Below are 21,235 nucleotides of genomic sequence, written 5' to 3'. Positions count from 1 at the left end.
TTATTATCCCATCTCACAGATGACGAAGCTGGGGTCACATAGCTAGTAAGTGTCTAAGGTAGGATTTGAACTCAGGTCTTCCTGATTCTGTCCCAGCACTGTATCCACTGCACCCCCAGGTGAGGTCAGGTTAAAATGAGCATCAGGATCCACTCTGAGGGACAAAAAAACCCCCAAAGAACACTCTGCAGCTTGAAAACTAGATAGAGAGAGAGAAGGGCTGCCCCTACCCCGCCCCCCTCCTGTTTTTCCTTGAGGGCTGAGTGAGTTGTGTTTAAACTTCAGGGGCTTGGGGGTTGTTTTTTTGAAGCTACCACCAAGGATTTCAAATTAATGCCACAAAGGTCATCCCCATAGAGGCGCTTGGGAGAGTTCTGACAATTATGGGGCCCCCTTTCCCGGCAAGCACAGCTTTCTGAGCACAGTGCCCGGCCCCTGACTCAGTGCATGCCTTTCAAAGGGCTCACCTCTGTCCAGGCCACGTGGGGCCTCTGAAAGGCAGAGGGAGGCGGAGAGGGGGCTTCGAGCCAGGCTTCCTCTGTCCTCCCCCTCTAACCCTTCCCTACCAGGCTGTCCTTTTGCTGTTTCCTGGTCTTTTGGCTGTTTGGCCAGGTCAGTGCCACTTGGGCTTGTTTTGTTTTTTTCTACTGTTTTCTGCTTCCCAGCACTTCCACTGTTCCCTGGCTAAGCTGGCTGCTCCCCGCCAGAGAATGCCAGCGGGCTCAGCCCCCTCCTTTTTGTAAGACCAGAAAGTGCTGCTTTGGAGTAGGATAAGTGCAGAGATGGGCCCATCTAACTCCAGCTTCTGTTGGAGCTCTGTATGTGGGGCCTGGGCAGGCCAGGCCCTTCCTTTGCTGAAGTGAATTGGCTCTCCCTGAGGACCTTCTGGAGCAGCCCTGAGCCACAGTCGGCACACTGGAGGGAAGGCTCTAGGGCCCATTGGGAAGATAGGATGGCAGGTGACCTCATGGGCACATCACTCACAGATCTCTCTAGCCATCGCCATTCTTGTTGGGGCAGCTAGGGGGCGCTGTAGTGGATAGAGCATCCTCCGGGCCTGGAGTCAGGAAGACCTGAGTTGAAACCCATCCTCAGACACTTCCTAGATGGGTGCCCCTGACCCCCTGGGCCCCAGGTTCCTCATCTGTCAAATGGGAATAATAATAGCACCTCTCTCCCAGGGTGGTTATGAGGCCCAAGTAAGATGGCACAGAGCAGGGGCTACGAAAATGCTTGTTCGGGGCAGCTAGGTGGTGCAGTCGATAGAGCACTGGCCCTGGAGTCAGGAGTACCTGAGTTCAAATCCAGCCTCAGACACTTAACACTTACTAGCTGTGTGACCCTGGGCAAGTCACTTAACCCCAATTGCCTCAAGAAAAAAAAAATGCTTGTTCCCTTTCTCCCCCCCCCCCCCCCAGCTTCATTCAATCCCTACTTGCCTACTGCCTATTAGGCCTATTAGGCCTTTCAAGCTACGCCTCAAACAAGATGTGCCAGAGACATTTTAAGCTCCACATATCCAAAACTGTCCTCATTTCCTGTCCTCCCAAACCCTCTCCTTTGCTAGTCTTCCCTATTTCTGTTCTCCCAGCCAAAGTCTGGGTTGGATCTTCATCCTACAGAACCAATTAGCTGCCAAAACTCAGGATTTCTGCCTCCACAACATCTCTGTGATCTGACCTTCTCTCCACTCTAGGACCATCCTTGGGCCATCCTTGAATTCAGCTCCTCATGACCTCTTTCCTAGACGATTACAACAGCCTTCTAGTTGGTCTCCCTAGGGTGGAGGGTGTGTTCGGGGAGGACCAGCACTTCTAGGGCTGCCGAACCCCTTTCAGGGCTGCTTTCCACCTTTGGTGTTTGCTTGTCACCCAGCTCTCACCTGTGGCTACAAGAAGCTAGAGCATAGCATGTGTAGTGGCCTCACCCCGCTAAACCGTTTGGGCAAACAGGCTAAACATGTGAAGACTTCCTCCAGCAGAATGGGCAGATGAGAACAATTTGTTCCTACAGGCCATGAAGGTGGCTGAAGCAAGCTCTGTAGAGAGTTTAGAGCTTGGTTAAACACCCAAAGACACCAGTGTCACCCACCAAATCCTAAGCCATCACCAGTTGTCTTGATTCTGTCCTGCCACTGGACTCCCAATGACCCTTGAAGAGAGAGTAAGGCTGACAACCCTGCACACCCTGAACACAGGTAGCCCAGGCCATAGGGTCATCTTCTCACTGGACTGAAGCCACAGTAGGATTTGGCAGCCCCCTAGGGTATCTGAGAAGCCTTTTTTTTTTTTAATGTAATGTAAAAAGTATTTTATTTTTTCCAATTATATGTAAAGACAATTTTCAACATTCACTTTTTATAAGATTTTGAGTTCCAAATTTTTCTCCCTCCCCTCCCCAAGACAGCAAGCAATTTGATATAGGTTATACATGTGCAATCATGTAAAACATATTTCCGCATTAGTCATGTTGTGAAAGGAGAAACAGAACAAAAGGAAAAAACCACAAAACCAAGAAAACAAAGAAAGTGAAAATAGTTTGTTTCAATCTGCATTTAGTCTCTTATTAGTTCTTTCTCTGGATGTGGATAGCATCATGAGTCTTTTAGAATTGTCTTAGACCATTATACTGCTGAGAAGAGCTAAGTCTCTCATAGATGATCATTGCTCAATATTGCTATTAGTATGTATAATGTTCTCCTGGTTCTGCTCACTTCACTCAGCATCAGTTCATGTAAATATTCCCAGATTTTTCTGAAATTTGCCTGCTTATCATTTCTTATAACACAATAGTATTACATTATATTAATATCCCACAACTTTTCAGTCATTCCCTAATTGATGGACATTCCCTCAATTTCCAATTCTTTGCCACAACAAAAAGAACAGCTATAAATATTTTTGTACATATAGGTCCTTTTCCCTTTTTTATGATCTCTTTGGCATACAGACCTAGTATTAGTACTGCTGGGTCAGAGGATATGCATAGTTTGTCCTTTGGGCATAGTTCCAAATTGCTCTCCAGAATGGTTGGATCAGTTCACAACTCTACCAACAATGCATTTTCCCACATCCTCTCCAATGTTTATCATTTTCCTTTTCTGTCATAATAACTGATTTGATGGGTGGAGGTGGTACCTCAGCGTTGTTTCAATTTGAATTTTCCTAATCAGTAGTGATTTAGAGCATTTCTTCGTATGACTATAGATAGCTCTGATTTCTTCATCTAAAAAATGCCTGTTCATATTCTTTGACCATTTATCAGTTGGGGAATGGCTTATTTTCTTATAAATTTGATTCCGTTCTCTATATATTTGAGAAATGAGCCTTTTATCAGAGACACTTGCAGTAAATTGTTTCTGAGCATTCTGCTTTCTTTCTAATCTTGGTTGTACTGGTTTTGTTTGTACAAAATCTTTTTAATTTAATCAAAATGATCAATTTTGCATTTTGTAATGCTCTCTATCTCTTGTTTTGTCATAAATTCTTCCCTTTTTCCTTGGTCTGACAGGCAAACTATTCTTTGCTTATGGTATCACCTTTTATCTAAGTCATGTACCCATTTTGACCTTATCTTGGTATACGGTGTGAGATATTGGTGTATACCTAGTTTCTTCCATTTCTAATTTTCCCAGCAGTTTTTGTCAATAGGGAGTTCTTATCCCAAAAGCTAAAAGCTTTGGGTTTCTCAAACAGTGAATTCGCTGACTGTGGTGTCTTGTGTACCTAATCCGTTGCACTGACCCACCACTCTATTTCTTAGCCAGAAGCCAATAGTTTTGATGACTGCTTCTTTCTAATCTAGTTTTAGGCCTGCTATGGCTAAGCCACCTTCCTTTGCATTTTTTTCATTAATTCTCTTGATATTCCTGATCTTTTGTTTTTCCAGGTGAATGTTGTTATTGTTTTTTCTAGCTCTATATAAGAAGTTTTTGGTAGTTTGAGTGGCATGACATTGAGTAAATTAATTAATTTAGGCAGAAGTGTCATTTTTATTTTCTTTCTGAGCAGCCTTTTTTAAGGACTGAACTGCTCACCTCCTGGCATTAGGAAGGGGCTAGAAAAGGTGCCCTGAAAATTGTCTGCTTCACCCAACCCTGGCCCACTTACCATGGCTGGTGGGGAAGCCCACCCTGTGTCAAAACATAAAAAAAGTAAGTCACTGGCAAAGGACTACCCAGCATGGCATCCCCACGTCAGAGAGGGTGCTGTGCTCTGTGAGCTCTCCAAATGTTAATGCGGATTCTTGGTACCTGGCCTGTGGTAGAGCTGACCAGCCACAGTTGGAAACACTGTATCTGGACTCTGATGTAGTGATAGCATTTTCATCCTCTTTGAGAACGAAGGACGACCACCACAGTTGGTCTCCCTGCCTCAAGTCTCTCTGCTCCAGTCTATCCACCAGTGTTCCCAAAAAATTTTTCTTAGGGCAGATCTCACTGTGTGACTCCCCTACTCTGTCAACCCCAGTGGTTTCCCATTGCTCCTAGGAGCTACGTAGACTCCTCAGTTTAGCTTCTACAGCCCTTTCACAACATGGGCCCCATCGATCTTTCTCACCTCATTGGCTACTATTCCCCCTCATGTCACCCTTGGGGGCCCAGCCAAGCTAACCTCTTTTCTTTCCCTTACACATGGCACTTCATCTCCCATCTGTTCCCATGCCTACACTGCCTCCCTCCTGGACTCTACCTGGTAGAGTCCCAGCTCAAGCCCCATCTTCTACATAAAACTCTTCCTGATGCCCTCAGCTGCTGTGACCCTTCCCCGAAACTGCCTTGTGTTTAATTACTCTCCCCTCTCCCCTCCCTCTCTGTCTTTCCCTTTTTCCCTCTCTCTCCCTCACTTCCTCTCTTCCTCTCTCTCCCTTCTCCCCTGATCTCGCTCTGTGTGTGTGTGTGTTTCATTCTTTGGGCTTGTATCCCCAGCATCTGACGCCATGGCTGGCACATAGTAGGCTTGTGGATCGATCGATTGATCCAATACCTGTCTTGTGGTTGAGTGATTTCACACACAAAAATTACCATAACAGACATCAGTCTATGAGAGGTGCCACTTATCTCCTGTTCTAGAACAGAATAGGTCAAGGTGGAAAGGGTTACTGCTATTGGAAGGGATGTAGTTGAAAAGGATGGGGGCGGCTAGGTGGTGCAGTGGATAAAGCACCGGTCCTGGATTCAGGAGTACCAGAGTTCAAATCCGGCCTCAGACACTTAACACTTACTAGCTGTGTGACCACCCTAGGCAAGTCACTTAACCCCAATTGCCTCACTTTAAAAAAAAAAAATTAATTGGAAAAGGATGTGGGCAAAATGCCCACAGATAAGTGCTTGGTTGGCTAATATACAACCTTTTCTGTCACCTAGTAACTCAGACATACAAGTGGAGTCACCAGGTTATTTGTTTAAATCTATTATATTGGTGGAAAAATTAAAACTGACATCCAGAAACTCAGCAAGAAGTGACCTTATTTTAAAACATGTCTTGGCATTTCCTGTTCTTGCCAGAAGCACTAGAGAGGGGAGGTGTTGGGTGCACTGGGAGGCCCGGTGATATTAGCTCATAATAGTAAGCTCTACTGCACCTTCCCAGCTAAGATTTTCAAGATAGGGGATGGTCTGTTCTTAGTGCCTTCAGCATGCTGTGTGCTCTCCTCCCTCCAGGGCTTTGCCCATGCTGTTCCCTGGGCCGGGCCTGCCTACTCATCCTCTCAGTAGCCTGGGCAGAATGCCGCACTTCTCACAAAAGCTCTCATGATTGAATCTTCTCTCCCACCATGGCCCTGATACAGACCGGCAGGACTTTGGTTTGGTTTGGCATTGTGGAAGGAGAGACATTGGGCATCATCAGAATTTCTCTTTCTTCCAACACCAGCCAGCTCTAGGCCAGTGCCCAGAGGCCAGCTGTTCTCTTCACCTTCCTGAGCCTCAGCTTTCAAGTGAAGATAATGTGGGGGACCAGCCACAGCTCCCTCCTAGGGCTGTGAGTAGTACACGGAGAGCTCTGTAAAGCCCAAAATGCCACGAGGCCAGCGGATCTCAGAGGGAGGCGGCCACCCTGGGACAAGGGGCTTCCTGCCAACCCTCTCTGCAGGTCACTCAGGACTCCTCAGTGACAATATTGGCGGGGGGGGGGGGGGACAGAGGGTCAGGCACAGGGTTATTATGATTGTTCCTGTACGGACCATGAGGACAGCATGATCTTCCCTTGGGCTCCAGCTCAGGGCTTTGCCCACAGCAGGGGCTCCATTGATGCTTGCTTGAGGAAGTGAATTAAACCCGCAGAGCTTTCCCCTTGGTGCCAGAGGTTCTTGTTTCCTAGGACAGCAGAGAGACTGAAGCAAGGATGTGAGGGGCTGCAGGTTGTCCAGTTCTGTAACTCAGCCTGACATCTCTGGGAACTTATTTTCTTACTGGTGGTGGGAGTGGACTTGGTAGGTGTAGAAATCTCTCTGTCACCCTTAGGCTGTTTATGGTGCAACTTCTTTTCTGGGCCAGCCTCGCTGTTGCCTCTCTCAGATGAAGAAATTAAGGTCTCCGGATGGGAAGTGATGGGGTCACAGTCACGGAGTGTCAGGGTCAGGGCCAGGACATCGGGCACTCTCTTAGCTCAGACAGTTCAAGACTTCTCTCCAAAGAGTCCAGCTACATGCTGTTGCCAACAATCCCATTCGGCTTTGCAGAAGAGGTGCCTAGAATTCTCAGACCTCCTGAATAGTTATTTGTTTAAAGGTTCGCTGTGCCCCCCGTTCTGCTGGGGTAGATCCTCAGCAGCTTACAGGCTGGTTGTGAGGGTAAGACACCACTGTTGTACAGAGTAGAACAGAAGCACGTTAGCTGGGTGTAGGGCAACCTTCTGGGTGGGGAGTTGGGGGCAGGTTGTAAAGTGAGGCCTATGACCTCAGGTCCTTGGGACCCAATGCAAGAGGCATTTGAGAATCCCAGGGTCGTGTGTATAGAAACTGGTGATTTGACTGTTAGACACCCCCCCCCCCCAGTCGTCTGTAAGGTCTTGGACAGATTGGAGGGAAGTATGGTAGTTGTCTGACCCTTCCTTCAACAACCAGTGGTTAAGAGAGTGAGTGTGTGTGTGTGTGTGTGTGTGGGGGTGACCTAGGACCTTTGCAGAGCAGAGAGCAACCCCCCCCTGCCCCCCGACGGAAGCCAAGCACCCCGTTCGGGGAGTCCCTGCACTGTGGCCCCTTTGGGACAGCCAGCTGGGGCCTGCAGTTACCAACTCCACCCACATGCCCCTTTGTTGTCCTAGTTGTAGGGTGGGGCTGGAAATTGCTGAGTTTTTAATCCGATAAAACTCCTCCCCTGCCCTGTCTACAGACAGTCTGCAATCCTGCCTCTTAGAATATTCTACCGAAGTCTCAGCTGACCTGATCTATGGGCAGCTGTTTGTGCTGGTGCTCATGAGCACCTGCCCTCCTTAGCAGTGTGTTTGTTACCAGCATCCCTATTGATTTTGTGTGTGTGTGTGTGTGTGTGTGTGTTTGTTTTGTTTGGGTTTTTGTTGTTGTTGTTTTTTGCGGGGCAATGAGGGTTAAGTGACTTGCCCAGGGTCACACAGCTAGTAAATGTCAAGTGTCTGAGGCCGGATTTGAATTCAGGTCCTCCTGACTCCAGGGCCGGTGCTATATCCACTGTGCCACCCAGCTGCCCCACCTCCCTGTTGATTTCGAGCAGGCATTTCAGCCCCCTCCCATCATTGCCACAAGGTGGTTTGGTGCCTGCTTCTGGGTCTTGTGGTGGCCTGTGCACAGTCTCTGTGTGTCCTCAGCCTGTAGACTACCCTTGGGCAGCCTGTTGGCCTGATTGGCCATCTCCCCTTCCTTTGAAGTTTCCCCAAACGGGGACTCACCCTCTCCCTGTGAGAGGCCAGGAAGGCCCTGGGCTTGGGGCCCTATCTGGGTCTGCTGATGGGATGGCCCAGTAGACAGCAGTGTAGTTCCGGGCTGCTGCATCCTCAGTGTCCAGTGTCTTTGGTACCATCCTCAATGAGGATCTGCTTGTCTTGCATCACATTAGCCTTTTCTGCATGGGAGGGGAAAAGGGGAGGACAACTTCGGCTTCTCAGAGCCCTGCACACCTTCTGCTCGGATTTGAGTACCCATGGCTTTTCAGAAGGAGAATTCACCAACGTAAAGGTCTTAGACACCACTCGCTTCACTGGGGCTCTTTTTCCTGGAGAACAGTCCTGGATCTGTTTGGCTTTTTCTTGTGAAAAGTGATTGCCAAGTCATTTTTCCAGACAACAAATGATCCCCCTGAGTGACCAGCAAGAGGACCCTCCTGAGTAATGAGGTGGGAGGTGGGAGGCCTATGGATCGCAGCATATCAGGCTGTGATGGGAACATCTTGTACCCTGCCCTCCCTTCTGTGGCCATGGAAACAGTTTTCAGGGCCCAGAGAACTAGGCCTAGCTGGGCTGCTGCTGCTGCTGCTGCTGGTGGCAGAATTCCCTTGCTGTGATGTTCCTTTGGTTTGGGGGAGAGGGAGAGATTCTTCTGCCTCCTCAACATGCCACCCCTGACTTTGGGGAAGCTCTAGGGCAGACTGGAGCCCATCACTGCCTGCCTGACCCTTGTTTCCTCCTCTATAAAATGAAGGGTTGGAGGAGATGGTTTCTGGGGCCTGTGCCCACTTTCAGCAGTTTGTGATGAGCATAGAGAACCAGAAAGGACCATGGGGACCTTGTTCATGTCATGGACCTCCCTGGCAGGCTGAGGAAGAAAGACCAGGGCTCCCAGCTCTGAGTCCTAGTTTTCAGTAATTAAAGCAAATGCACACTGTTCGTTAGGGCTTAGGGAAAATAAAGGTGTCTGTTTTTCCAAACAGACCCCCTGAAATCTGTGTGTGGACCTCAAGCCAAGAGCCAGTCCTGGATCCAGTCCGAATCCCTCTTATAGGACCCCAGCTTCCTCTCAAAGATTTGCAGTGTCTGAGCACTTAGCACTTAGGACTGGACTGGGCAGAACCTTTCAGACTGCCCAGGCCGGTCCCATTTCCTGGGCCTTCCCCTTCTCTCCAGGCTACATAGCCTCAGGCTTCCAGGCCTGCTTCTCCAGCCTCCGCGAAGCAGCCCTGCCCCCTGCTGCCCCAAGGCAGCTCTCGGTCAGATGACAGTGTGGCTCCATGAGCTTCCTGTGGATCCCATAGGACCTCCCAGGTACTGAGCGGGTCACCCAAGCAGACTGATGCTAGGGCAGTGGGGACATTGCCTTGCTCCCCACCCACCAATTGATGCTTAGTGTGGTCCCACAGTGGAGCTGATTACTCAAGAGGCCCCCACCCCCAGGACCAGCACCTTTCGGAAGCAGTCGTTGAGAAGTCTGTTGCTGTTGGCAGCAAAGGAGAGAAAAAAGAAACTAAAAAATAGCACCTACTATGTGCCAGGCATTGTGCTAAGCCCTCGACAGCTATCATCTGATTTAATCCTCACTGCAACCCTGGGAGGGTTTTTACAGATAAGGAAACTGAGGCAGGCAGATGAAATGACTTGCCCAGGGTCACACAGCTAGGAAGTAACTGAGGCAGGATTAGAACTCAGGTCTTGGCTCCCAGCCTAATAATAATCTCTCCATTGTGCCACTCAGCGGTCTTCTTGACATTCTGTATGGCTAAGCACTGCCCGGGGGGGGGGGGGGCATAAGAGTTGTGCCCTAAAGTTATCAATGGCCTTGTCCAAACAGGGTGGAAGGTCAGCGGAATGAAGAAGTGACCCCATTAGCCAGCCTTTCCATAGCAATAAATGGGCTTTGAGTGTGAGTGGGGATTATAGAGTTAGAGCTGAACCGGGCCTTCCCCCAGTCAGGACAAGTCCACAAGTGCTTATTAGGGGCCTTCTGTGTGTAGGGCACTATGCTAAGCACAGTGGGTGCAAAGAGAGACAAAAGAAGTCCCTGCCCTCCAGGAGCCCATAGTCTGATAGGCAGACAACACTCACGCAGCTGGGAACCCACAAGCCGTCTGCAGGGAGGCACAAACACTCAGGAGGACTGGGAAAGGCTTTGTGCAGAAGGTAGGGCTTGAGCTGAGAGTGATAGGAGGCCAGGGAAGCAGGGGGTAAGCTGAAAGGGCTGGGGGACACCCCAAGTTGGGAGGTGGAGTGCCCTGTTTGGGGAACAGTAGCGAGGCTGTGGCCTCTGCCACTGACAGAAGCCTGGTGGTCACACACCTAGGCCGTGTCTGAGGTGGGATCAGAGCCCAGATCTGCCCGACCCCACCCTCAGAAGGCTAAATTAGCCCTGGCTGCTGTGGCCCCAAGATGCGAGCTTGCTGCAGTCATTTGTCTCTTCCTGCCTAACCTGGATTTGAGGCAGCCCTTTCCTGATAACCATCCCCTTAGCTCAGTTCACTGCTTGCACTGTAACATCTCTCAAAGCCTGCCGAAAAAACCGGGTGATGTCCTTCTCAGATCGTTGTCTCTTGTTTCTTTCCAGCCGAAATGACCTTGTTATAGTTACCTCAGAGTGACCTGAAGGCTCTTCTCCTCTGAGCTCACCTTAAACCCCGATTTCAGTTACCAGAACTTTTTCATTTCCTTCATTGGAGTCTTGGGAACGTGAGGGAGATGGCGTACTTTGTAACCAAATATGTGAAAACCTGTGTGGCCGCTCCTTCCCTGTGCCCAACGCAAACAGTGCCAACTCCACACCTTCCTGAGTTGGTGAGGCCAAAGAACATTCATCACCTGCCAGCCAGCCCCTTGGTGAGCCGCTCCTCCTTTCCCAAGTGACGCTTCCCGCGATAGACGTGCAGCTGGTGTTGGGTCTGTTCTCAAAGACTTTATAACACGGCAGGCCCCAGCAGGGCCTTCTGTTTCACTGGCGTCACCTACAAGAAGTGAGGGTCACCTTCACTGTGCAGTGCAGCAAATGGTGGCCGGCCTGAGCCTTCATCCAGAAATTAAGGAGAGCTGGCTGTGTGTGTGCACATTTACAAATTAGAAACAGGAAGGGAGTTTCAACCAAAATGGCTTCATTTTCACTTGCCCAAGGCCTGAGATCTAAGGGGGCCAGATATCGCGAACAGGCAGAGTACAAGTCAAGTGAGTGGGGGGTGTAGCTGAGCTAGACCAAGGTGGGCCTGAACCTGTGAAGGGTGAGGAGAGCTCTGGTATGGGCATCTTATCTGTGTATTCCCCTTATCTCCACACCCTCCCTAGTCACCCCTCTCTGCCTTTCTCATTGCTGCACGGTGTATTACTGACACAAAGCAGCAGGTGCTTACCAAGTAATCGCCCCTATTCCCTTGTGCTCAGTCACTGGAATGGGACTTCTCACTAACTTCACTAGGTGAGAGCACCTGGGGTTAGGGGGTGGGGAAGTCCATGTCTCTTATAACTAGAGACCTCTTAGAGATGTTATGTCAGGTGGAAATCAGGGGAGATTAGAAAGGGAAGGTACAGATGTGGGAGGCAGGAGACCTCACAACATGCTCAGACTGTGTGACCTTGGCCAAGTCCCTTCTCTGATCCTCTCGCTCTTTTTTTTTTTTCTTAAATGAATTTTGTTTAAAATCACAAAGCCTTTTATTCTTATTCTTTTATTCCAAGAAATAAACAAATGAATTTCAGAGTCCAACTTTTTCTCGGACTTACACACGGGAACTTAAGACTTTTCTCTTGTTTTATATAATAATCATGTTATTGGATAAACCGAATCATATTTTAAATGAACCAGGAATATATTGTTGTTGGACTGATCACTCCCATATCTGAAAATCTCTTGATTCTCTCAATCCAGTAATGAGCAAAGTATACATTAAGTATGTACTTAATGTATCCTTCAGTCTCTCTGTTTGAAGAGCACCAGTGATGGGAAGCTCACTACCTGTCAAGGTCACCCTGTCCTCCTTGGGACAGCTTTTAGGAAAGTCTTCCCTTTTCAGAGCCAAAATAGGCTTCTTTGCCACTTCTATCCATTCTTCCTTGTTCTACCTTCTGGAAAACAGACCTCATACCTGGTTCACATGAGCATCCTTCAGGGACTAGCAGCCAGCTACCCTGGCCTGCCAAAAGCTTGTCTTCCCCAGGCTAACTGTCCCCTCTCCTGCTAGTCATCACTCCTGCCCGAGGTTGTGTGGGTACATTTTGGCATTTTAATTTTGTTCTCCCACTGTCCAATAACCTTTTTTTCTATGCCCCTCCGCAGACTTGAGGAATGTTGTAAAATGGTATGTCCGTTGTTTTCTCATACAAAAAATGAGAACAACATCTCAATGATCTCAAATGAGATCAACATCAGGGTTATTGGAAGGGGAAAATGCTTGGTAAAGTACCATAGAGATGTGAGTTCTTGAACCATCCTATCCCCTTCTTTCTCTTACCCCTAGAAGAGCTCAGAGTTTTCTGTCACTTTCCTTATAAGAGCGCTGTTAGGTAAGTAGTATAAGAATTGCTTCCTCCATTTTACAGAAAAGGAAATCAAGGCTGAATAAATTTCATTAAGGGGTTCCCCTAGGGTCTAATGGCAAGTGAGAATGAAAGAAAGCAGTCCCTCCTAGCCCAGGCCTGCTGACTCCAAGAATAGGGTCACCTCCCCTCTACTGTGTCAAGAAAGCCACCTCATAGCAGTGCTGCCCGATTCACTTCAGAACCGAGGTCTGGGGGATCTCGGGAAGTTTTCATTAAAGAGACAGGCCAGTGGTGCTTTGCTTCCTGGGGAGAGTCTAGAACAGACCATTCCGAAGATGGTTAGTGAACATCTAGGAAGAAAAACAGTGTTTTCAGAGGCAGCAGCGGGGCTTCATCAGAAATGGGTCACGTTCCATAGACCAACCTCATTTCCTTCTTTGACAAGGTCACTAAACTGGTGGATGAGAGAAGTGTTAGAGACATCACGTGCCTTAGACTGACAAAAGGCACTTGACTGGGGAGTCGATGGGACGAAGAGATGGATTCAGGACTGGTTGTCATGGTGGAGGGAGGTCCTCAGGGATCTGTACTCGTCCCTCAATTGTTTCACATTTTGATCATTGACTTGGATAAAGGTGTAAATGAGATGCTATCAAATTTATAGGTGACACAAAGCTGGGAGGCATAGCTGATACACCAGATGACCAAGCCAGGCTCCAAAAAGATTTTGATAGGCCGGCATGGGATTGACTCTAAGAAGATAAAACTCAGGAGGAACAAATGCAAAGTCTTACACTTGCGTTCCAAAAATGAATTTCACAAGCACAGGATGGGGAAGGTAGAGTTAAAGAGCACTGGGGGGTGATAGTAGCCTGTAAGCTCACTAGGAGTCAGGGGTAACAGCCAAAAAAGCTAACGTGATCTTGGTTTTCAGTAAGAGACAGAGCTTCCAGGAATAGAGAGGTGAGATCCCACTGCATGCAGCCCTTGTGTGCAATTCTGGGGACCACAAGTTAAGCACATAGATTAACTGGAGAGTGTTCAGAACAGGGCAGCTGAGATGCTAAAGGGCCTTGAGTCCCTTGTCTTAGGAGGAAAGGACTGGGCCTGGTTATCCTGGAGAAGAGAAGATGGGGTGGGCTGGTGAGCAGGATCGCTGCCTGGTATTTGGAAACTTATTGCATGAAGAGGAAGTGGATGGGAAACCCAGGGATGGAAGGTACAGAGAGTCCAAATGAGGCTTGTGTGATAGCGCTTAGACATACGGAAAAGTGGAATGGCCTGCCTCAGAAGACGGTGGACGTGCTTGACAAGTGCTGTGTTCCAGCAGGGATCCCTTCGTGGATGCATTGGAATGTCTGGCCTCCGGGATCCCTTCAAGCCCTCAGATTTCTTAATTAAAGCAATGGCCCAATGATCACAGCCTGTTTTAACTCTCCCACAAGGGAAGGCCTAACAAGACATCTGGTAGTGGGGGGGAAAGGCAAAGATTGTTGCTAGACATGACGCATTGTGGCCACATCAGGAGGAGGATGAGTCATCAACGGTCCTGGGAGAGTCCTGTGTCCCTGGCACAGCAGGTTTTCATCAGGTGCCATCACTCCTTCCAGCTGATAACCGTGATTAGGGATTCCTCCTTCTCTGCCTATTTGCTGGCTTCCATGCTGCCTACAAACTTTCCCAAATCTCCTCCATCTTAAAGCCCTTACTAGACATTGCCATCGCCTTAGCTTTTGTTCTCTTATCTCTTCTCTGTTTCTCAGTCAAACCTGTTAAAAAAGCGACTTCGTCTCCTTTTTGGCACGTCTCTCTTCCACCCTATCAGTGGTTAGGCTTCTGACCTCAACACTACACTTAATTGCCAAATCTAATGGCTTTTTCTCAATCTTGCCCCTTCTTGACCTCTGCAATGAACCCAGTTCTTCTCATTCTCTGACCACTCCCCTGTCTCCTTTGCTGAACCATCATCAGAGTCCTACTCACTGACCACGGGGCTCTACTCTGAGCCCCCTTTTCTTACCCAATGATCTCATTAGTTTCCAGGGGTTCGATTCTCATCTCTATGTAGGTAATTCCCAGATCCCTATTCCCAGATCAGGACCAGTCCCACATCATTTGCTATAATCCTGTTGGCATCTTAAACTCACCAGCTACAAAGCAGAACTCCTCTTTTCCCCAGACTTCCCCTCTGCTGCACTTCTCTATTGCTGTCACGGACACTACTTTTCTGTCACTCGGGGTTGCATCCTTGGTGTCACCCTCACTTGCCAGCTCTTGTAGTTTCCACCTCCACAGCATCCTTCAGCTTCATCCCCTCCTCTCTTCTCACACAGCTGTCACCTTGATCCAGGCCCTTATCACCTCTGCCTTGGACAGTTGGAGTAGCCTACTTGGTCTTTACGCCTTCTCATTTATCCTCCACACGGGCGGCAACATGATTTTCCTACGGCTCAGTTCTGACCGTGTCAGCTCTTCTACTCAGTAAACTCTTGTGGTCACCGTTAAAGAGCCTCACCCTGGTCCAGCCTGTCTGGTAACCTCCTCTCTGTCACATTACCCCTCACTTTCAGTTTCCATGCCTTCCCATTGGTTGTTTTGGCCCATGCATCTCACTTCTTACCTCCATTTCTTTGAATGAATGACAGAGCACTAGGAAAGCACCTACTATGTGCTGGGCACTGTGCTTAGCGCTGAGGATACAAGGAAAGGGGGGAAAAGCCCACCCTGACTTCCAAGAACGAGCTCCCAGTCTAATGGGGAAGGCAGCATGCAAGCACCCATGTATAAACAAGGTGCCGGTGGGGTGAACTGAAGATCATCTTGGTGAGAAAGCACAAAGGTCAAGGAGGATGAGGAGGCTTCTTGCAGAAGATGGACTTTAGCTGAGACTTGAAGCCAGGAGGTGAGACAATGAGGGAGAGAATTCTAAGTGGGGGATGAAAGCCAGTGCAAAGGGCCAGAGTTGGGACATGGGCAATGTTTTGTGCGAGGCACAGCCAGGAGGCCACGTCATTGTCTCATGGAACACCTAGACCTGGGTGAGGTGGGAGAAGACTGGAAAAGGTGGGAGGGGGCTTTAAAGCCAAACAGAATTTCCTGTTTGACCCTGGAAGTAATAGGGAGTCACTGGAGTTGCTTGGCTGGGGGAAGTGACTTAGACCAATAAGAGGAGGATAGATTAGAGGCCGGGAGGCCCACCAGAAAAAGGTACTTACCATGAACCATACACTACGCTGAGTGTTAGATACAAAAAGAAAAGAAATGAATTTAAAAATCACTCTGTTGGTGCTTACTCTGTTCAGAGCTCTGCTCTGTGCTGTGCTCTTGGGATGCAAATGGGAATGAAACCAGGCCTTAAAGGAGCTTCCATTCTGATGGGGGACACAACCTATGTAAGGGAGTTACTGGCACTGTGATGGGTGCCACAGAGAAGTCACAACATTGATCTGATTATAGTTTCAGAATAGAAAAGGGAGGGGGGAGGGGCAGCACGTGGTCTGGTGAGAATCCAGGGGAAGGAGTGAGTGAAGCTTGGCAGGAGCCTGGACAGAGATAATGCACTATCTAGGGAACAGAGGCAAGCGAGGGCACAAAAGGGTTAAACAACCTCCCTCCAGGGCTCAGTTACTGGAAGCTGGTGAGAAGGGGGGTGGGAGTGAGGTACCAAAGTGGTGCCAAGGAGAGAGACCTTGTGGAAGGGAAACGTTTCATTGCAAACTCAGCTTATGTCTCCCCTCACTCCCCCCCACCCCAGGCTTTCCCTTTATAAGCATCTCTGGGCTTCTGGCACATTGAATGATAAGCTTCCTTAGGGTGGGGGCCTTTTCCCAGAACCTGAAAGTTGGAGAGGACCTCAGTGGCCATCTGGTTCAATCCTCAGGTACTGCTCCCCCACCCATAATGGTCCTCCAATTCCTGCTTGGATACCTCCAAGGATGGGGAGCTCACCACCCCTCTTTGGGAACGCTCTAATGGGGAGGACATTTTTCCTGACTTTAGATCTAAACCTGCCTCTTTGCAGGTTCTGCCCCTTGAAGCCAACAGAACAAGTCTAATCCCCCCTCAGCAGGACAGCTTTCCAGTACTTAGAGACACCTCTCACATCCCCCTGAGCCTTCTCTTCTCCAGGCTGACCAGGCCCAGTACTTTCACATAATGATGTGACTGGCTGCCTTCCTTTCACTTTTGTCTCTACCTAGCCTGGTGCCTGGCACATTGGGAGCACTTAACAAATGTTTGTCGAATGGCTGGATGAAGGAATTAATGAGAAGAGTTGAAGAGGTTGAGGCCTGGAGATGTTAGTATATCTAAAATGTTAAGTAGCAGGACTAGAATCAGCAACCAGGCCTTTCACCTCCCAGTTCCACGTACTTTCCATTACACTACAATATTTCTTTTCTTTTCTTTTCTTTTCTTTTCTTTTCTTTTCTTTTCTTTTCTTTTCTTTTCTTTTCTTTTTTTGCAGGGCAGTGAGGGTTAAGTGACTTGCCCAGGGTCACACCACTAGTAAGTGTCAAGTGTCCGAGGCTGGATTTGAACTCAGGTCCTCCTGAATCCAGGGCCACTGCTATCCACTGCGCCACCCAGCTGCCCCTACAATGTTTCTTACATACTGTGTGCTCAATTTGGATACCTTAGCCCCTAAAGAGACTGAGTGTTCATTCCCCGGACCCTAGAACAATCTCATCTTATTGCTGAGAGCTAAGTTTGGCATTGATTTAGCCATTCGGGAAATGGGAAAGGAAGTAAGAGGCCTGGTATCTGGCTTCAAGAAGTTTCTAGGCTAGATGAGGAGACAGAACTGATGTCCAGATATTTAATAAGCTTCATGACCCTGGCAAACCCTGGTTTCTACATCTGTAAAGTGTACTTATTCACCTCTCAGGACAGCACTTTGTAAATCTGAAAATGCTGAGTATAAGCTGTCCTCCTTAATGAACAGCTAGTGGTGTATTCATTGCTGTAGTGTATGGTGTGGCCCCTTAAGGAGCCTTGGGAATTGAGAGAAAGATGGAAGAGGAGCCAGTCTGGCCTTGGGCAAATCACACCTTCTACATGAAGCCCTGTTTCCTCCTTTCTAAAATGAGAGAGTTCTAGATCTGTAGATCCAGACTATAACTGTGAGCTCTGGCTGCAAGGAGGTGAAAAGAGAGGCTAATAAGTGCACACTGACCAAATGATGGTCCGGGTGTGTAGGAATAGCTGTCCCACACTATCGACTAATACGGACAGATTAGTTGTGACCACACAGAAAGCCAAGGACAGTTGGAAAGCTCTGATGAGCTTTGGAAAGCCATTGTGTTCACTGTTCTGTGGCATTATGTTGAAGAATGACACAAATGTCTTCTACCCTTGGACTGCTCAACATATGGCCCAAGGATATTAAGGACAGAGAGAAATGTCCCATATTCATGGAAATAGCGATTGCAGCATTTTTTGTCATAGCTAAGACCTGGAAACAAAGGGGATGCCCAGCGACATTGGGGTATGCCATTCAAACGGTGGTGTGCCAGTGTAAGAAACTGACTATGAAGAGTTCAAGGGGATGATACAGAGGGAGCTTGTGCTACCTCGAGAGAGCCGTCCTTCCTTTCCACAGATAGGGGAATCTCAGGCCCCCTGTATGCTGCCTTGGACAGCACAGATGGAATATTGGGTGCCATAACTAAGGAAGAACTTTGATAAGTGGGAGAGGGTCCAGGGGAGGAAAACCAGAATGGGAAAAGCCTTGAATGCAGGCCAAGAGAGGGTGGGCTAGAGGAAGTAGGGATGTTTGGCCTAAAGAGGAGAGAGAATTAAGGCGTGTACGGTCGCATCTTCAAATGTTTAGCCAGCTATCTTGTGGAAGAGGGATGAGCCTCATGCTGTTTGATCACCACAGGAGCTGTCTGGGTGGAAGATGCCATTGGGCAAAGCTAGGCTTGATGGAAGAGTTAGGGCTGCCTGGGGGGTTATGGGCTCCCTCTCCTGAGCTCTTTAAGCAGAGCAGGATGGCTGGACAGTAGAGCTGGGCAGATTCCCTTGTGGCATGGGCAGGGCTCCCCTTCCCCTCAGAAGATTCTGGGGGTCTGTGACCAACCTCAGAGCCCTTCTTGCAAGGTTAGCACTTGCCAGAACTCCTAACTCCAGCATGGTTTATCTCATGGTGGTGTTATAAGGAAAGTGTTTTTACAAAATGCCTCAGAAACTGGAGTTCTCTTTCCTTTAAGAAGGAAACTGCGGGGGCAGCTAGGTGGCACAGTGGATAAAGCACCGGCCCTGGATTCAGGAGAACCTCAGTTCAAATCTAGCCTCATACACTTGACACTTACTAGCTGTATGAACCCGGGCAAGTCACTTAACTCTCATTGCCCCTCAAAAAAAAAAAAAAAGGAAACTGTAGTTTAGCCAGAGCTACAGGTACCCAGGAGGTGGTGGGATTCCTGACTGGAAGGAGAGTAGTGTCACATCATGAAGGCCCAGAAAGCCAGCATAAGGAGCTTGGGCAGGAGGGAGCCATGGAAAGAGGTGAGGGCAGGGACGTGTATACAGCGGCGAGCTAGAAAAGCAGTCCGCTGTGTTGGGACTTGACTTTTCCATCATGTCCAAGTCCCTGGCCTCATTCAGGCCCTGTCCACCTCTCACCTAGGCTGGCACAGTAGCCTGATGACAGGTGCCTGGCTTCCAGTCTCTCTCTTTTCCAGTCTGTCATTTCCCAGCTGCCAAATAAATATTCCCGATGCTGATCTGACTTCCTAGGATACAATAAATGGAGAATCTTAAGCCCTCCACTGTCTGGCTCTCACTGGGGAAAGGCTTCCTGTCCTCTCCCACACACGTAGCCCACCGGATTAGTCAGTGACCAGATTTCTAATGAGCCAGGATCCTCTGTCGAATGGGGTACATATTGAGGCATCCTGAAGGTTACAGAAGAAGTGGGACACTTGGTTCCCACCCTAAATGATCTCAAGATCTGTAAATATGGACACCTTCATGAGAGTAGAGCAGAAGCCATGCCAGGCCTGGCTGGAAAGGAGATGGAGACAAAAGAAAGTATCTCTGCTTCTAAGGAGGCCATATGTATACAAAGAATTCTAATACTCACGAGACTGTGAAAGAACGGAGGAGACTTTAAAGACATCTGGAAAGTTTGGGGAACTTCAAAGAGGAAGAAATCCACCTGGGGTGGTGGAAGAGGGACCAGGCGGGGCTCTGTGGAGGAGGCAGCAGCAGTAAGTTGATCCACAAAGGATGGGGTAGTGGGCAGACTTTGAACAGAAGGAGATGGAGGGGGTGTTGAAGGTGTATGCGCTGCTCCAGCTTCCTCGTCTGTAAAATAGTGCTGATGACGGCATCTCCCTCCCAGCCTGGCAGGAGGACCATTTGAGAGAGAGGCTTTGCAGTCTTAACGTTCCACATAAAAGTGATTGTGGCACTCGCCACCACACCAACCTCTACTTCCCACTGACCCCCTGAGCACCCCCAGCTCCCAGGTTTCTCTCCCTTCCTCCCAAAGCACTAAACCTCTGTAACATGCTTCTGTCCAGCATCAGCTGGTCCCCCTCCACCCTCCCTGCTGAGGAGCCTGTGCAGGAGGTTCCTGTCAGCTGTCAGTTGGGGTTTCTTCCAGAACTTACTGTCCTTCGAGCCTTTGGTCAGTTTTCCATGTGTCCCAGGCCTTCTTCCCAGTAGATTACAGGCTTCCTCGGGGACAGGACCTTGTCTCATCCTCTCATATGTTGGGCAGAGGTAGTCAGCAAATGTTTATTGTTCAGTCGCTGGGAGGTCCTTTCGCAGAGGTTTCAGGCCCTCCGCCCAGGTCAGTGGAGCCAGAAGTGCCCATACACCCTCCATTCCCTTCGCTTTCCTTTGCTCTCCCCTGCCCTCACCCCCCCCCCATCACAGCCACCTTCCTGTCAACCAGGCCCACCCTGGGCTTTCCGTACTTTAGGCCATTCACTGGGAGCAGTCGGTCATCCAGCATTGTGTGCCAAGTATAGAGGAAACGGGTATGAAAAAATGAAACGATCCCCACTTGCTCTCAAGGAGTTTGCCCTCCGATGGGAAAGCAAGCAGAGCTCGCAAATCAGTCACTAAATACAAGGTAGCTTGGCAGGGAGAGGGTTAGCAATGGTGGCTGTTTGAGCCCCATCTTGAAGGAAGGAGTATGTTCCAGGCCTGGGGGGCAGCCAGCCAGGGCAAAAATGGTTTCATTTTTGGGTTCCTCTGCCCAGCGCCAGGCACAGTGGCCAGCACACAGCAGGCGCTTCAAAAATGTTCATACGTCGATTGATAATGGGGAGCTGGACCCCTCTGGCCAGCTTCCTATAGGCGACTGACTTAGGGGCAGGTTTCAGTTGACTTGACTCTCTGCCAGGTTTCAGACTTGTGAAATGCGTACTAGATTAGCATCTCTCAGGCCTTTAAAGAAATAACAACAGTAAATCAGAGCTATAATTGTCTTTGGAGCCCCACAGACTTTTTCAAGTGGCTCACCTAGGGCTGAGAGGGAGCAACGCCCCGTCCCCCTTGGCTCCAGGACCACCTTCCAGGGAAAAGGGAATCTTTATTGGACAGTTCTCTTGCTGGTCAGCCTCCAGCAGTCTTCCAGATAAACCTCTCCCCCTATTCCTTGGGTGGTTTTGCTTCATGGAAGTGCTATGGGAGGGTGGCTTGGGCTCACTTCAGCCCAAGTTGCAAGATGCTTATTCAATCAGCTGATCAGATCTTCAAAGGTTTCTCCAGAAGTTTGGATTTCCTGGGGTCACCGGGATTCTACCCAATCTGGGAGGGGCTTCAGTGGGAGATCCACCTCTTCCAAGGGGTGGGTGGGAGTTTCCATTGGTGTTGGGGAGGGGGGCCCCTCTCCCTCCCTCCTTCTCTCCCTCCCTGGG

At 49.0% G+C, this 21,235-nt stretch overlaps 1 protein-coding gene across 1 annotated transcript in view; it reads left to right on the top strand.

The window, feature by feature from the left end:
• The window catches only part of LIMK2 (LIM domain kinase 2), a 71,616-nt gene that overhangs the window by 14,257 nt on the left and 36,124 nt on the right, over positions 1-21,235 (top strand). The gene's annotated exons all lie outside the window — the stretch shown is intronic.

The sequence above is a fragment of the Dromiciops gliroides genome, chromosome 1 (assembly GCF_019393635.1).
Source record: "Dromiciops gliroides isolate mDroGli1 chromosome 1, mDroGli1.pri, whole genome shotgun sequence".
In the NCBI taxonomy this organism is placed as follows: Eukaryota; Metazoa; Chordata; class Mammalia; order Microbiotheria; family Microbiotheriidae; genus Dromiciops; species Dromiciops gliroides.
The sequence above is the reverse complement of the archived record's forward strand: the minus strand, read 5'-3'. Positions and strand labels throughout refer to the sequence as shown.